The sequence below is a fragment of the Aquila chrysaetos genome, chromosome 8 (assembly GCF_900496995.4).
Source record: "Aquila chrysaetos chrysaetos chromosome 8, bAquChr1.4, whole genome shotgun sequence".
Lineage (NCBI taxonomy): Eukaryota > Metazoa > Chordata > Aves > Accipitriformes > Accipitridae > Aquila > Aquila chrysaetos.
The window spans coordinates 37,613,454-37,628,808 of record NC_044011.1 but is presented as its reverse complement, the minus strand read 5'-3'; positions in this window follow the sequence as shown (position 1 = coordinate 37,628,808).

Below are 15,355 nucleotides of genomic sequence, written 5' to 3'. Positions count from 1 at the left end.
TAACTACTCAGTCTGGAGCGAGGGGCTCCTTGGCAGATCCTGTCATTCCCTCACTCGCTGCCTAAATGACGTGGGATTTGGGGCGGACTGATGTCATTTTGAGCCAAAAATGGTGGGTTTGAAAGGGAAGTTTGCACTAAGCAAGGCTCCCAGGGTGTGCACACCAACACGGGCTGTGGTGTGCATCAAAAGCAAACAAAGCCTTAATAATGTGCCTGGAAAGCCCCGGCTGAGCCAGTTTTCCCTCTGTAGAGATATGGTAATGAATTTCTCTTCTAAGTGAAATTAATGCACAGATTGTATAAGTATAGTAGTCCTACACTACATTATATGATATGAAGATGTGTCTGAGAGTTTCATCTATATGCTGGGTGACACTATTCATACAAGTTTATCTCTTTTATGGGTTTGAAGCTTTTTCAGATACATATCAAAACCCTTTCCTTGCTTCCAACATGAATAATATATGCTGGCACAGCTTATAATAAATCATCTCGGTTCCCTGTACAACAGCGAGTGAGCAGGGCTATTTTAAGTACAGCCATCTGCATTACAGACCACGTCTAACATCGTAAAACCATTTTCTACCTTCCTCCCAGCAGGCCCACTGGCTCTGAGCACGGTGCATCAGTCAGGTTGCAGCCGGGTGCCTCCAGACCCGCCATGCTGGGGTCAGCCCATCAGCCTGGCAGCGGGTGCCCAAGGGAAGGGTAAATCTTCAGTCCCATTCTTTGGGTTTCTTTGCTTTCGAGACCGAAGAGCCTGGCTTCCCGGCTCTGCCCACTTGCCGGTGCTGGCCTTTCCCTGGCTGTCACAGCCAGGGGGGTCCATCACTGGTGGGGGGGGTCACGGATGCGGCTGTGTTTGGCTTTTTCCCGGTGCTGGGGCACACCGTGGCCTGGGAGCACCCCAGTGCTGCCAAGGGAGCCCTGCTGTGCCCACCTGCCCAGCTGCAGCCTGAGATGATGCTGGAAGGCTTTCGGGAGCTGGGAAGCCCTTTAATGTTGAAAGCCTGGGAAGCCTGATGGGTTTCAGTGATTTGAGGGTAGGTTAGAGCTGGGGGGGGAGGGGTAGGGGTTGTTGGGGGTCCTGGGCTGAGAAGGGTCTGGTAGATGCCTAAACCACACTTTCTTCCTTGCTTGCAGATCTAACCTTCACCCTCGGGCTTTTCCTCGCAGAGCCCCAGAGCTCCCAGCTCGGGCTGGGGGCTTGGCAGCAGAGCAGAAATGCATCCGCTCCCACCCATGGGAGTGGTCGAACCCCCCCCGGGCAGCCAGCGCATATGTGTCCATACACTGATTTGACTTACATAAAAGATTTTCCAAGGAAAAGCTTGCCGTGTATAAGGTGTGATAACATTCTTTTTAAAATCAATTATTTTGAGTTTACAGAGTGCATTTTCTATTACCTAATGTGCTGTAGCCAGTATATCTGTTGATTTCAAGGATTTTTTTTTTTTTTTTTTTATTTCACCTTGGCATGTCTTTTATCAGAAATCATTTTGAAACTTTTTAATTTATGGGCTTTTATTGCAATACTCAATTCATCCTGAGTAGTCTATTATTAAGTGTTCTAGAGGCTCTTATTGTCCTTTATCAGAGGATTGTATCTCTGTGCAATTCATCTGTAGTCATTCTTCATAGAGAAAATCTTTCATATTAGGTTCTTTCATCATTCGATGACAACTCTTGAATACATCATTATTCAGCAATGGGTTTAGAAATTATAATCATTAGGCAATTTTTCATATAATCTGATTTTATAAACTGTTTCTTTTTATTATCTTTTGATGGAAAACAGTAAATGCATCTGTCTGTTTTGATCCTCTCTGATAACAGTAATAGAAAAACTAAGTAAGGACATCTTATTGAGGAAACAGCCCAGCTGCATTTCTTATATGCACAGAACCAAAGGTTATTTAGTGCGAAGTAGAACTCACTACTCCATCTAGTGCGGCGCACTGAGCACAAATACCAAAGAGTAATACTGCGGTTCTCGTGCCTGATTGTTCTCCAGGTGGCTTATGGGGTCACAGAATGGCATTTATACAATTAAAAGGAAAAAAAAAAAAAAAAAAGTAGGAAGGAGGAAAGGAGAATCACACCAACATGTTTGGGACCAGGTTTTTGGAATAAGTGTCCCCTTTCCCCTCACCAGCCAGGTAAGAAAGATGTAACTTGTATTTGCAACCACCCTAAGTCTTACTTTGCTGGGAGGGAGATACTCTGGCTGCAAGGCAATGGGTCACCGAACTCCTCCCGGGGCTTGGACGTGGGGAAAGCGAGGGGCTGCCGTGGCTGGACATGGGGACGGGCAGGGGAGAGCTGGGGTCTCGCCGAGGTAGGTGTTGGGCTGTGAATGAAGCATCGTTTGTCCTCTCTGGGCCTGAAAACGGGACCAGCGTGACACGGGAGGGAGGAAGGGCACCTCCGGCCGGCGTCAGCACCAAAATGATGGCAGCTCTGCCAGGTTACTGGGGTAGTCAGGCATGTCTCCTTACTCATGCTTCATTTTGCCTCTTCCCCTTCTTTTTGTTGTGATCCATTTGTTCTCCTTTCCCAAACGTCCTTGGTCCCTTTTCCCTCTGTGCTGCAGCCATCAGCTCTGGGAGCCACTAGGAAAAATGGAATTGAAAAGTAAAACTGGTACCAACCACGTCACTGGGTTTTCTCATGTGCAAAGGTGGGCTGTGTCTGTTGCAGCTGTAAATCCGATTTCTTTTAGAGCATCATAGGAATCAGCATCGGCCGGCAGTCCAGCTGGGGGCTGCTGGGGGGTGGAATTTGGGGGTCCCTTGTAGAGATGTTGTTTCCTTTTTTAACAACTTGTGGTTTTGCTTTATAATTATGGAAAATCAAATCTCCAAATTTCTTTTCTCCTTAGAAACTTGGGAGAGGCAGCCAAGCCTCCGTGCTGCTCAAGCAGGGCTGAATAAAGCAAACATGCAGTGAGGTCTGTGCCGTACCAGTAGGGCCACGATGCCCGAGACATTCATCCTGGCCTCAGACCTAGCTGCCCTTTTTGGGCCATCTCCCTGTTTCTGGGCAGTTAGAAATGGTCATTTAAAACCAAACATGACTCTGTTACTTGGAGAAAAGGAGCCTGCCTAGGAGTTGTGCTTGCTGAAGGTAGGTCAGGGCTGGTGCCTCCCCAGGGATGACCCTTTCACCATCTTTTTTAAAAAATGGCCAAAGCTTGCCCTGAATTGAGCAGGGTGAAGAGACCAGCTTGCCACGTGGCCCTGGGCTTTGGCAGACCCACTGCTGCTGGTCCTGATGGCTGCCAACACTCAGAGATCTCCAGAGGTTGCAAACGCCATTCCTTTGCCGCCTTGATTTTCTGTGGTTTGAGTGTTTACTTGCGGAGTGGTTGTGTCTGCAATGTATCCCTCTCCATCTTCCAGAGGCAAGAGGGACCTAGCGTGATGGGGGACCACTGAAAGGTGGGGTGCAGATTTCCCAGGTTGCTTTTTTTTTCTTTATTGTATTTAAGTCTATTTCTAGAAACATGAGAGAGGAGCAGTGATTAAACTAAAGCTTTTCCAGCCCTGCCGTGACATTTGCAAGCGTGCCACTGCCATCCCCTTCTCCTTTCCCAGGAAGGGAAGTGCCATCCACTCTTTCGGCCCCTGGGGAAGGGAGGGAATGCTGGAAATTGTGGTGCAATCCCCTTTCTCCTCTCCCCTCCCCAAAACAAGGAGCCGTGGTCGGCCGTGGGAGCATCCGCAGTGCTTCTGTCCGGGCTGCAGGGGGAAGGGAGGGAGGCTTGATGTCTCATTTAGCTCGGTCGTAACCAGCCTTCAGTGACATGAACCAATAAAACATTGTTGATTCAAAGCTTAGTTCATGACGCCTCTAATCCTACCACAGATAGCAAACAGATAACAGAGACACTCTAATTTTCTGTAGTTTATTCGAGAATATAGAGGGAGATAATGCGCTGCAGGGCAAATACACGTTATTGCTTTAAATACAAAAATAAATCCCTATTCATTTAAAAATGTTTAAGAGGGGTTTCCCTGCGCAGGACTTATCTGCGAGGCTGTTGAGTTTAATAGCTTTATTCCCTGTGTGTTTGGGTAGCAGGCCTGCAGCTCCCTTCCCAGGCGGAGGGAGAGGGAAGATGAAGATTGCCATCTCCCGGCACGCTGCGAAGCTGCACGGTCCTGCTGCAGCATCACCGGCGGGCGAAGCCCCCTTGCAGGGCCCAGGTCCCACCGGGGCACCCACCTTCCCCACCCCATGCTCTGGGGACACCTCGGTGTCCCTCTCCTGTGGTTTTGGGTTTTTTATGCCACCCGTTACCTGCAGCTGTGTTTATCTCAGCTCCTCTCTGTGGTGCGAGGAGCTCTCTTGATGCCCATCATTTCTCACCTTGGCTTCATCTTCTGCCCATGAGCTTTTCTGCTCCTGTGTATGCGAATGCCACCCGGGCTCAGCAGGAGAGATCAGGAGAGCTTTTTGCAGCAGGAAAGGGTGGTGGCTCGTGACAGCAACCCCTCTATTGCAGTGTGGCGTCCCTCAGTTAAACCTGCGACCAGCTCCTGGAGAGCCGTGTTGTCGGGATGTGTGCAGGGAGAGGGTAGACATGGCACTGTGTAGGGAGATCGACCCCATAATGAGGCAGCTCCACGTGTTCCAGGAGCTCTGGGCTTTGGGCAGCCCTTGGCACGTGAGCATCAGCCAGGGCACAGTGGGCTGAGGCTGCTTCTCACCAGGAAGGAGATTTAGGGTCTGGGGCAGCCTCCGACCTGCTGGCCAAATGCTATGCCCATGGCCTGGGGGGCTTGTGCTTTAGTACCTCACGCCATCCTTTGCTCCAAGACGATGGTCTTGGTGGCTGTAAAATTATCCCTTGGGACTGAAGAGGCTGCACGTGGAGCAGGGCAAAGCAGCCTGGTTTGTTTTTGCTGGGTGCTGGGTTTGAGTCTCGTAGAAGTAAATCAGCCGAGCTGTGTTCGTTTTGGTGCAGGCGTTGATTTCGGTTCATATCGACTGCACACGTGAGCCCCTCTCATTTATTTCAGTTCCTCTCTGCAGATGAACTGAATCGGATTCCCTGGGCAAATATTTGATATATAGTGCTTCTGTGTGTGTTGGCAAGTACACAGGTATATAACAAAGTATGTAACCCCAGGCTTGGACCTCTCATTTCCTATGGTTTTTAACACTTTCTTGGAATCACGACAGAAAGTTCATGGCAGGCACTATGTGCCAGACAAGAGACGTGCTGCCCATCGCTTCTCAAGCTTGCCGGGAGTTGCTGCCCTGCAGACTCTAGTCCAGGTGATCTTGTTGCACCGGCTTGCGAAGAAACGGTGTTTCGAGGGATGAAGGAGGTTAAAAGCAGGAAATAGCAAATGTGTCCACACGCACCTTGGGGTGAGCTCCACTTACTGTCCCCGGCCCAAGAAAGTTTTCCTGCTCCAAGGTACCAGGTCAGAGCATCCCCGGTCCCCCGGGTCCGGCCGGCCCCTCTCGGGAGCGGCACTAGAGGGAGCTGCCCCGGCCCCGCCGCCGGCACAGCCCGGGGCTAGGCTGAGCCCCCTTCGGACTTTTTTGTCCTATTCCTTCCACACGCCCCCTTTTTCCAGTTCAGAAGACTTTCTGGTCGATTCTGACAACAGGCTCGGCGTGCCCTGACCTGCCTCAGAGGTGTGTGTGGGGAGACAACCGGGCTCGCAGAGCCCAATGACTCTCCCCTGAACAAAAAAAACCCCAAACCCCTACTACCCCAGCCCCAAGCTTTTTTTATCTGAGAAATTACTTTTTGAGAAAAATTACTCCCCCCCCCCCTTATTTTAAAAAATTTAAACCTTTGCCGGAAATGCACGTGTGGGGACTAGTGCTGACAATCCATACATGTTTCTAATTTTTGCCGAAGAAACCCTGCTGAACTTTATCTCAGACCTTTGTGTTTCTAAAACTGATGGCTGACAAGATAAAGGTACCTCCTTCATCTCCGCTTTTTCATTTCCCCTTAAATCCGGTAACATTGCCAAAAAGAAAAAAACTTCAATGTAAATATATATACTTTTTTCAGTGACTTTTTGAGTGAGTCAGTGTTTAAAGACATGAACAACATTTTTTTTTTTTTCTGCTCATGTGGACTTTTCCCTTGGCATTGATCCTGTCCCCCGAGGGCTAGCTGTGGTGTTCAGCCACTGTGAACTGGTTTCCCCGACACGGGGCTGCCTCCAGTCTGTGCTCTGCCTCTGAGATTACCTGTAACAAAATTCAGGCAGGCTGAGAGCAAGCCCCGCTTACACCACCCGTGGCTCTTTGGAGATGCTTCCTGGGTGAATCTTGATGGGAAACTCGGGGTCTGACAGTCCATAAAATTCCTTCTTGGCTCTGGGCACCAAGCTATGGCTCTTTCACTCTGACCTTGTCCCTAGGTGGCTAGCGATGTTTCCCCTGTACCACTGGACTAAATAGGCTGGGATCCAGCAAAGAGACACGCTTTGCTGGGCAAAAGCCCTTCTCCATGGGTATGTGGCCATGGTGCACACTGAGGTCAGCGCAAGACTTCAGATGCATAGTACATAGGTGTTGTCAGCCGTGGCTTTCCCAAGCTCCTGTAGGTACCGTCTGGTTTGTGCCAGAACGGTCTCAAGCAGCATGTTAGAGCCTGTTCTTTAGTGTATTGCAATGTGTACTGAGGGCTGCTCTTCCCTGGATAAGATTTCTGCTACCTCTTTCTTTACATGGATGCATTTGAACTTGCTCCTGGCTTCTGCTTTTTTGAAAGGAAGGCTACAGGTGCTGTTGGCAGGTTGAGCATCTGTCCCAGGGCCCTGCAAAGCACCTCCATGGCAGCAGGATTTTCAAAGCCGTGGGCTTATTCTCTGTGTTCTCCTGTATCAAAGAAACAGGGTACTTTAAAGGCATTTTGTGTTAGAAATACCCTCATGGAGCAGCTCAACATCATCTGCTGCTTCTGAGAGCCTTGGCCACCCTGCATGCAGGCTGGTTGAATTTGTGCAGGTATGCAATGAGAAATGCCCTTCCAGAAAGCAAAGGCATGCCAAGCCCCACTATTGGGGCTGGGGCTGGGGACAGGAGGCTGGGTTTCCACACAGTCGTCTCTTACAGCAGCACTTCTGGTGCAACCGGTTCCCCTTGGTACAGAGATGGTATCAAGTTTGAAGTTCAGGATATATTGACAGAGATTTTGTCAACAAAAAGGTGTTGAAGGACAATGTATTTGTGGAAGAAGTCACAAAGAGGTGAAAGATATCCCCTTCAGGAGACCCTTTCCTACCAAATCGGCATTTGCTTGCTGTTATTTTTTGGCAGAAGCTGGAGGTGTGGATGTGGTGGCTTTCATCTCCTCGTGCTCCCCCTGCCTGCGCCAGCCCAGCTTTGCGAACATCCATCCTAGAAGTGACGATGGTGACAGCGAGAAGCGACGGAGCAGTTGATGAAGAGCAGAAACCAGAGCCCTCACACAACTGATCCACCCTGGAAAGCGGTCCAGGAAAATGGGCATTGTGGCTTCACCAAATTGCATTTTGGGACTCAAGCATCCTCAATAAGAGACAATGGTGTTTGTGCCGTGCAGGGCAGTCACAGCTGACCGTGGAGAAATAAAATGGGCTGGTGGAAAGGGAGTTGTCTGTGTGAGGGGACATGTGTTCTCTCTGTCTTTTTTGTTTTCTCTAATAAATTATCCTGAGGCACTTGCTCACCCTTCCCGGGCTTCTGGCTCTCTGCTCATCTTCCCTCTTTTGCTGACCGGGGCAAGCTCTTGGGCATGGAGCGGCCTCTTTGGTAGGGCTGTGGATGGCACCCACAGTCGGGAGGTTGTCTGAACTGGTCTGATGAAAATTGCTATAGACAGAGTAATAAGAAGCCATTCTGGGCCCTTTTTCTGTGTCCTCATGGCTGCTCAGGGGAGCACCTTCCTTGGGGTAGGGGCACAGCTTGGGCTCTCCCCGTGTCCCTACAGCTCGCTGGTAGAAAATTCATATTTTTGTTTGCCAGCGAGGCTGCAGTTGATGTTTGCAGAGTGCGTGGGTAGGCACTGGGCAATAGGGGTCAAAAGGATGGATGGATGGATGGCCCTTGCCAGTCTCCTTCCCTCGGAAAGCTGGAAAAGCTGCTCGGGCTCTGAGAGGAGATGGGAAGGTGATCCCAGGTGGCCTCAACTGTCAGGGTTTCTGTGGAAAATGAATCACTTTCAGGTTTATTAGAGGCTTTATTAAATACAGCGTCACAAGTTTTCATCAGGAAAGCAGATTCATTGCAAGGAGATGCAAAGGACTAGGTCTGTGCCTCCTGTGTTTGCTTGTTGCTCTGTGAAAGAGCTTGGGAGAACAAAATTAATTTTAAGTGTTATTTTTCAGGTAGCCATAATAGAAAGAAAAATAGGGCATTGTGTCTCCTCTTGAGATAATGATCAAAACAGGAGTGTGAGAGACTGAATCCAGCCTGTTCTTGCATTCATCCCAGTGCTGGGATCAGGTAACCCAGCACAAATGTTGTTTTAAGGCTTTTTCAGTCTCTCCTAGCCCCAAGCGGGGCAAGCGGAGGGTGCTGCCTTCCCACAGCCCCTGGGTTGTCTGGGACACGGACAGTCTCCTTCTTCCTACAGAAGACCGGGACACAGGACAAGGCCACTTTTGCCCAAGTAAGAGCAACATTTAACTTTCTTTTTTTTCCACCAAATGTCACCCAATTTTCTGCAAAGCCTCTGAATGGTCTGGGTGGCCCCAGGAAGGGCACGGTCCCCCTGGAGCAGCTCATCAGCAACCCCTCCTTCTGCAGCTCCCTGCTAGGGCAGGCTGAGTCCCACCACCGCCTACCAGCAATGGTTTCGTACCTCCTGCGAGGCTCTCGGCTCCCCTGCGTCCAACTACAGCATGTACCACTTAACCCGGCGTGTTCGTGCTGCATACTGGTTTGCCTCCTGCAGCAGTGAGGCCAGACCCTTGTCTCGTCTAATCAGGGTTGGGCGAGCAAACAGTAAAAAAACCATGAAAAAAAAAAATCAACACAGTTTTGGCAGTTGAGTGTAGCTCAGGGTCTGGTCCATGATGTTTGAATTTTCACAAGGATGCACGTCAACTGGATGCAATCCCAATATGCTAAATGCAACTCGCCTCTAATTGCATTGTTTCCGCTGATCTCTGATGAAATTATTTATATCTATAACAAGCATGTTTGGCTGAAATAGTCTTTAAACTTTATATGAATTTTCCATATGCTTGTTTGCTAAAAAGAGACCAAACACTAGCAGGTTTGAGTTATTTTTTCCCCCCAATTAATTTTGTTTTCTTTCACTCCCTCGCATGTATTTTTACTCTCTCCCTCTTCTCTGGTAGTGCCAACAGCAGAACAGGAAGGGTGGCTGGACAGAGGCCAAATTTCGCTTCAGATCATTTCTCTTCAACACACACTGGTCTCTGAAAAACCAGATTCTGTTTGTCATTTGCTTTGCTCTCCCAGCATTGTGTCATGGCGATGGTATTGCTGATGGATTTCAAGCTTGCCTCATAGAGCAGTGCACAAGGTTTTCATAAGCACATTAATCTTAAAAGAAAAACTGTCAGAAGCAAACAATACCCCTATGAATGATGTTGTAAAGACACATACTAACTCTAAACATCCATTACCAAAGAATATTAACTTATAGAGGAACTCCATTTCCTCTTACTCCTTTTTAATAGGTACCTGATACCCAAAGTACTTCCACATTGAAAAATTTGCTCGAAGATGTGAAATTGCCCAAGATAAAGCCCCTTAACAGAATCTTTTCCAGCAAAGTCCCAGCAGAGCTTGTGTTGGGCCGAAGAGGGGGGGGTCTGCCAAGGCTGGGGGCTGACAGCTCCTTTCTGGGCTCTGCTCCCATTTTGGGGTCCTTCTGTGCCCCCAAACCCTTCGCCCGGTGGCAGCTTGCCCATCGGCACGGCCAGGTACCGCAGACCTGCTCCGGAGGAGGGAAAGCAGCTGCAGATCCCGAGCCTCATCCCAATTCTCTTCTGCCTGGAAGTTGTCTTTAATGCTCCCATGTTAGTGGATTTAGGTACCCCCCCTGCCCCGACATGCACACGCACTTTTTGTTCGTAAGCGAGCAGCCTGTGTGGCAGAAATAAAACATCTGAGATCGCTTTAAATGTCACTTGGAGCCAGGCCAGCAGCATAGGCAAGGAAAAGCTGGTAGCTTGTTTTAATTTAATGGTGTTGAAGTGTTCTACTGCAATTAAGCATCTGAAAATTAAACAGAAACAGTCATTAAGTCTGGTGATACAAACCCACTAGACCAGAGAATGTAAATTATTTCAAATGGTAAATGCCAAAGCAGTGTTTATGATAGGGATGTTTCCCCTTATTAGCCATTATCTGTTGTTTTAAATCAGAGGAACTTAATCCTGAGGAAATTAATCACTGCAGATGTTGAATCTTGGAGCCTGGAGCAGGTCACTCATTCAGCTGCGGGTTGCTAAAAGCCAGAGCGAGGGCTTGGAGGAGGCAAAATAAATACACGGCAGAAGTGGACAAGGGGATGTCCGTCTCTCTGGAGGATTTCCCGCTCCTGTGCTCTCCCGGTCCCTCCGTCCCACTCCGCAGCCATCCCAGGGAACCTCCTCCTCTCCCCGCCCGAGCTGGAGATGCATTTTTTAACCTGCAAGCGTTATTTACCAGCGATAATGCAGCCTTTCCTTGCAACCTGGCTGGCAGCAGCTTGTACCCTAGGGGGGATGCGAAGCCGTCGGGCTCCTGTAGCACTTGCATTTGCTCGCTCAGAAATATATGGCTTGCACGGGGGCAATAACCTGGTGCAGACTGTTTCCCAGGGCCGGGGGGCCTGTGACACCTGCCGGGGCTTCCTCTGGCCCCCCAGGCAAAACCAGGCTGCTTCGGAGGAAGGCTTTTGGGGAGGAACCGGTGCTTTCATGCTGGTGAGGGGTGACCCCTTGACACCCGACTGCTTCTTGGGGGAAGACAGAGGTGTCTTTCCCCTTGAAGTGGTGGGGCAGCGCCGGCACAAGGAGGGGGCCGGTGCCCGGCCGTGCGGCGGGGAGGCAGGCAGCCGTGGGTCAGCAGGGCCTTTTCCCCCCAAAACACGCCGTCATTTTGTGGGGGAGTGCACCCATTTGGACAAAATGCTTTTTTCTGATGAAAAACCACAAACCAACCCCGAAGGCAAGAGAAGGGCAGCGGGGGGCTATGGCGGGAGTGCTGAAAATGACCCACCCAAGCTTCACTTACGTGGGGGGACATGATGGCCGGGAGGGGAAGGGCAGGGCAGCGTCCCCAAAAACCGGCTGGGGTGCTGGCTAGCGCACGGGGCCACGCGCCGAGAGGCTGGCCGTGCAAACCGGAGGGGTTTACCCAGACAACTGTGGGAAATCAGAGCCCTGTCTTCGTCTGCGAAAAAGCCTTTCCCCCCGCACTGGCCGGACAACGCAGACCGACAACCTGGACCTGTAAAACTTCAAATGTGTGCTATTTCTGTAGTATTTCTTTTACAAGCCTCAGCTTTGCTCTGCTGTGAGTGCGAGCCAAGCTCTGATTCAGGTAAGCACATAAATGCTTGCTTAAATTCCTCATCTTTCAGCAAAAGCATACACTTACATCTAATGGACTTCAGTGAGACTTAAGCCTGGCTTTAAAGTTAAGCATGTGTTTTAAGTGCATTCCTGAATCGGGGCTCTGAGATCCATTGACGTGAACAGAAAGATTCCCCATTGGCTTTAGTGGGATTTTTCTTGCCTGAAATGGAGTCCAGATCTCATGAAATAAATACCCATGTCTTTGTAGATGTGGAACCACATGGAGACTTATGAATACTTGTTCCCAGAAAAGGATCCAGCTTATTCATATGCCTACATCATGTGTATTAAATTCTCCTGACATCTACCACAATTCTAGCATATAAATGGAAAACAGAATAGATACTGTGCCCTGAAAGCACTCAGCTATTGATGCCTTTGAATTAATAGCAGGAAGCATTGTTTGTGTGCAGCCTTTACAAATTGGACTTCAATTTTCCTCTTATATTGTTTCCTTCACATTTTATCCGAATTACTGGCCCGTCCGTCCACGAGGATCTTGCTCGCCCGGTCCTGGGCTGAGGGGGAACCCCGTTCTGTAATGGCAATGCTGAATTTCTTCAGGGTGCAGAGAAGAGGGCAGGATTTGGCACTCGGCGCACATCATGGGGGCCAGCGCTGGCTTTGCCCATCCCCGAGCCAGCGGCTCTCGGTCCTGACAGCGATGAGGGCAGTGAGGCTGGGGCACTGCTACCCCCCCCCCAAATCCTTTCTAGAGAAGGAGGAACGAACAAAGGCAAAGGGAGCGCAAAGGGAAATAAGGTTTGTACCAGGAGACGGAACCGTACGTACTGCACAAATAAATCTTAGTATCGAGAGCAGAGCTGTTCAGGTTAGATTCAGGAACAGCAAATGGCTACACTGCTGTTGCTTCTGGCATTGCATATGTCCAATAACACACAATAACTCAAATAACCTGTACACTTTCCCTCCAGGAGCGGCATTTGTTTTAGAGGGGGAATTCCAGAAAGGAGCCGCTCTTTGTTCGTGGTCCGTGGTCCCCATCCCGACGATGGCAGCCAGTGATGCAGATGTTCCTGTTCCAACACCTGCCGCTCCTTCCCGCTGCTGCTGTTCCAGGAAAACTACCAGAAAGCAGCAGCAGCATTCACATAACGCACAACATGTTTCATTTGTTATTTAAAATCTTTAGGAGCTGATATCGTGGGCGCAGGTTCAACAGAAAGAAGGAGCTGCCAGGTCCGTGCAGGCTCCCTGGAGGATGCCTGGCTTCCTGCACGATGAAATTACTGCAAGTCCCAGTCGGCTCCTGGTCGGGTCTGCTTTCATCTCCCAGTTCCCCTCCCGCCCACCGATGTTCATAGGATTAGACAAATTTATGCAGGTTAAACCCTTTGGTGTGTTATGCAAAAAAATCAGCAAGTCCCTCTGTTCTGGAGCTTGCTTGGGAGGGTATAGAGCAAGAAAGGGTCTTTCTATGCCCATTTCTGGGGACAGAGGGCTATGCATCTTTCATCTGACTTGCTGCAACAAGTCTCACACAACACCTGATTTCAAACAACGACTGTATGAGGTATATCCCAACACATGCCAGTGAAACCAGGTCTGGGCTTGCGTTCTGCCCAGCAGGGACAAACACTGAGGCAGAGGTGAAAAGGGGCCAGGAGGAGATGGAAGGTTTCAGGGCAGGATTGAAAGTGAGGTCCTGGTTTGAAGAAGTGGCTGTGAAAACACTATCATGATATTCAGCAGCTCTTCTCTCATTCCATATGCCCTCACAGCTGCAGACCAGTGCCATGAATATATTTTTTACAAGAGCTTACTGCAAAATGTTGCGTCTGCTTTCCAGGAAAAAATTGAAATGAGACAAGCTAGGAGGTTTTTTCCCCTCTTTCAAAGCAAACTTACAGAGCACCTCCCATCAAACCCAAACCAGAGAGATCAAAAAATATTTTGGCTTTCCCCTGAAATGAAAATAAAACTTTTCCAGCCATACAGGACTAGTAATTTTCTCTTATCTCATCTGGCAAAAAAAACAGTCAGAAAACCTTCTTTTGCACCTCAGAACACTTCTACTCAACCCCACACCCCTGCAAAAAACCGACCCATTTTGCTCAGACTTTTTTTTTTCCCTGGAGAAAGACTTAAATGAAAACAATTTATCGGGATATAAATAACTATTTTTTGGTTTATTTTCATCATCTCTTGCCAGCCCTGTAGATTCAGGGAGACAAGGGGAACTGAGCAATAGCTTCCATTCCAAAATAATTCATGCCAAAGCATGACCCCATTTGGTACCGATGCTGTGCAGCACCCGTCACTGTCTGTAGGTGCTTTTATTAAGGGAGTAGGACATAAAGCCAGTATCAGCCTGGGGCAAACACTGCCTTCACCAAGAAGGATGGGAAAGTGTCTTACATAGGCTCACTTCTAATATTGGGCTCCAGCTGTTGCCAGTCACATTTGAAGTAGTTCCTCCAAAGCAGCATTGCCAGCCACTTCACAGGCTTTCCCTCTTTTCTACGACACGACAGGGGAAAAGGACTGCGGTTGTACCATCAGCCCCATCTTTGCCTGGCCAAGGACCACGATATACAGCACGTCCCTCCGAGCAAAGGGGATGGGAGGAGCTGATGGTCCTTCCTCCCATCAGAAGGTTTGGGTTTCCCTCCCATCACCTGCAGCTCATCCCTCCAGGCGTGCTGTTCTTTTGGTGTCGGAGCTGCACCAAATGACCCAATGGAGAACTCCTGGCTGAGATGAAGCCTTGAGAAAAATCCTGCTGGCCCTGAGAGCTTTGTGCCCAGGTCATGGTGCATTGCTGTAGCCAGGAGGCGGGGAGGGAGAATACGGGCAAACCTGGCAAATCAGCTCTGGAAGCTGGCAATATTTAATTAGGGATGCATGAAGCAAATACTACAGGACTGTGAGTGTATTGGCACCACAGCTCTGTGGGGGGAACTGCAGGGTTTAGCTGCTGCACTCATGGGAGGAGGGGGAGGAGGAGGAGGAGGAGGAGGAGGAGGAGGAGGAGGAGGAGGAAGGGCTGTGCCTTCATGCAAGGCAGGCTGCTGCTCACAATGCCTGCTCTCAGTCTTTGCTCAATTTCCAGGGCAGTGAAGGTAAGGTATATTTTTTCCCCCCTTATCTTTAATTTTAAGGGCCTTATGAGAGGAGCACACTGCCGGCATGTGTGGGCAGGAATGAGAAGCAAAGGGAGCATCACCGGGGCGGTCCCCAGAGAGGTGCTTCAGGGCCAAAGGAGCCGGCTAGAATGGACAAGGCAGCTCTTCACTGCTTTACGTGCTGTAAATCCTATTTTATATCCCCTGTGCCACATACAGGGAGAAATAAACAGAGTTTTGCAATGATTATTCAGAGTCTTTATGATGGTTATAATGTTCTCTGCCGCTCACCTCACTCTTGCCTTGCTACCTCGGTGCATTTTCATATTGATACAAGTTTCTGCTGTGAAATGATCCCTGAAAGGAGTTTACCTGCCACTAAATGGCTCTGAACTCCGTGAAATGCTTTGGTACAACACCGTGAAACACAGCTCTTGGCTTGCTGGAACAACACGCTGAGCGCATGCCTCATACAGTGCCCTTGTTAAGAGCTGTGAAATGTGGCACGGGGTCGTAAAGAGCTGCAGAAGATCCCTTATATTCATAGCCCAGCACTATAAAATTTAACCTGTTGCATCCTTCCCCACCCCTAACGCCAAGCCAGACACTGACCAAAACGCATGAGGCAAACTAATGGGGAAGGTCCCTTCTATTGCCACAGCTGCCAGCAAGCGGCCTGTGAGGCACGTTTTTGCAGCCGGTGGAGCAGGTG